This window comes from Lithobates pipiens, unplaced genomic scaffold, assembly GCF_037356315.1.
Source record: "Lithobates pipiens isolate NorthernLeopardFrog02 unplaced genomic scaffold, aLitPip1_a1.2 Scaffold_18, whole genome shotgun sequence".
NCBI classification, from domain to species: domain Eukaryota; kingdom Metazoa; phylum Chordata; class Amphibia; order Anura; family Ranidae; genus Lithobates; species Lithobates pipiens.
The window spans coordinates 357495401-357498484 of NW_027507758.1; positions in this window are offsets into that span (position 1 = coordinate 357495401).

Here is a 3084-nt window from a genome sequence, read left to right on the forward strand (position 1 = left end):
TACTACAACTAAAGAAGTTGGTTTGTTCATTTACCCATGGCAGCTTGTTCTAGGTTTATGAAGTGGATATATATCTCACAAAAAATTAGGGCTGTTACTGATTCCCATTTTTCGTGTTCGATTAATCGATTTTTTTTAAATCGATTAATCAACTAATTTAGATTAATTATAATGCACATACAGATCCAACTACTTTTAGCTGATCTCCTTGCATTGCAACTCTGCATTAGTCAGTGGTAAATGTGGTATACACTATATACAATCACCCGACACTAGTTTGTTTCCACAATCCATGACTTAACTTCACAGTTCACACAAATACATTTTAAATTCAAACTGTTGCACTGACGTAAGTAATTTTTTTTCACAGTAGCCTCCACCTCCGGTCTAACTAATCACTCTCACCTTATGTCATGGACCCCTGTGCAAGCAGGTGGTCATGCAAGCGGGTATCAAAAGGGTTAACACGGACCATAAACTTCTCTCACATCTCCTTAGAGCTCAACAAGTATGCCAGGTCATGGGTAGAAAGAAAAGATCTAAGTGCTCACCGCTTAAGTATAAGATTTAATTTTGTGTTCAAACACAAACTACTCACATAAAGATGATAAAAACACAGCATGTAAAGCCGACAATCCTGTTAGTACCATAGGGCAGCAGCAGGTGACTTCATGCATAGCTCCTCCCCTGTACGTGTTATGGTCAATCAGAACTTCAACGTCACTGGACTCCTCCCCCTTCCCTTCGTTAGCAGACGGATGCACTTGGGGAAGGGGGGAGGAGTCCGGTGACATCGATGTTCCTGACATCATCGGATCTCCGACGGAACTTCCTGAAGACCTGGAAGCCGGCAGAGAGGTGAGTACCGATCAAAAGAATTTTGATCGATCAAAAAAAAATAATCGATTAATTGTGGGAATTAATCTTTAATTTTCACAGCCGTACTAAAAATAATATACAATTTAGAATTTAACATTTACATTTTGGCAAATTAGAACTAGAAAAGACTAAATGAAGATGGATGCTCCCATATGCATACTTGTGAAATAAAAGAGAAAAATATTTCAGATTATTGTTATCTATGAAGCTATATGGTATATTTGAAGTTCAACGAAAGGGAGGTTGTTGATCAAGTTGTCATTAATTGCAGGAATAGTATTACATTTCTGTCACTGTGTCTCTGAGATGCTCAATGAAAATGCAGGCTATGCACTAGTTATATAGAGTGCTACTACATATATGTATTATATACTGTATGAACCCAGAGGATGGTTTTACAAACTTAATATACAGTATATGACCATAATCATCACAGGATGGTTGCAAATGTAAGATAAACCCAACCACTGAAAACTCTTATAAGCATGTATGATCCAATCCCTAAACATGCATGTTTATATTAATAGACAAGTATAAGGCAATAGATCAGCTATCACCAATGGTGGCCTTGTCTTTGGAGCAAACATATGGGGAAAGCTATATTTGGTTATACTGTGGTCAAAATTGCTATGTATCATTGATGAAACTCCTCAAATCCTATGCTGATCTATTTACTTTACTGCTAGCTTTGTCCGTGCAGAGATGGTGCCAAAAATTTTTCCAGTTCTCATGAATGGGAAGGTCTTTCAACAGAAAGCAAGACATTATTGCAGTGGAGTTCCAATATTACTGTTTTTACATTTTCAAAACATCATCTTTATGCTGTCACTCATTAACTGGATGACTACTGAATGCAGTTTATCTTTCACAAAAAAGGCCCAGAAATAGGAATCACATAAAACAATAACTTTACATGTAAAGCTTCTCAGTCCAGTAGTACCAGAACCTTATCAGCATTTTTAAATACAGGCATACCCCACTTTTAAGTACACAATGGGGTTTATTTACTAAAGCTGGAAAGTACTAAATCAGGCTCACTTCTGCATAGAAACCAATGAGCTTCTAACCCCAGCTAGTTCAATTAAGCGTTGCGTTAGTAATAAAACCTGGAAGCCCATTGGTTTCTATGCAAAAGTGAGCCTGATTTTGTACTTTCCAGGTTTAGTAAGTATGCCTGTAATATGCATTGAAGACAATATTCCCTTCTAAAAAATATATTGTTGCATATCTTCATGAGCATCACAAATCCAGAAAAAACAGGGCTTTATTCCTTATTACTGTAGTGCATAGAGAGAATACATGCAAATCATGGCCTGGGCACTCTATAACCAGTTTTGTATCCAAACCTTATGCTGTAAACAAAGCCATTTACATACAACTGTTTTGGGTTCGCCATCCTGGCTTCTTTAAAGCTTAGGGACCAAAAACTGAAATGCTTATACTGTCTCAAATTTGAATATAAACTTTAATACAAATCATACCTAATAATCATCGACTAAACAACTGACAATTTTAACATAAATAATCGTAGGATACACACACGTCTTCTAGTATTTCTAACTCAGACAAAGGATTGTCATCTTCCTCCAAATTGCAAAACTTGGACAAGAAAATGAGAAATGTGACATTGACGGATAGTTGTAGAAAATTAAAGGAAAGAAGAGTCACACCTGAAGTCATCAGCAGTGGAGGACATCCATTCATCTAAAATTAATCAAACCACTGGTCAATTTCTGCCTTGTGTTCTCTTAAGATACACAATGTATTACAACTTCTCCTGACATCTGTAAAGACCTGCTATGTCTCATTGATGAATTTCATATTTGTCTTCAGTCTTCTTCTAGTCCTTGCTTTATCATCTTTCTTTCTTTACTTACCTTATAGCATCATCTCATGAGCCACAAATGTCACTGTAAAGATCCAAGTCTTAAAATCAATTCAATTAGCGATCTTCATCATGGCACTCACTGTAAACATCTCAGCATAATTAAAATGAGAGCATGGGAATGCAACAATAAATTACCATGAGCCTGCCACCAGACCTTCTTTGTATTTAGAATGTGTATTCCAGCACTCATTTTATTGGTCATGTTGAGGATGGATTGATCTAGGTTTGACGTCAAGAAATTCACGCAGTTCATTTGTCAGTATTCCAAGAATTGTATCCATTGACAGGATGACTGATTTTCATTGGAAGTTTTTGGA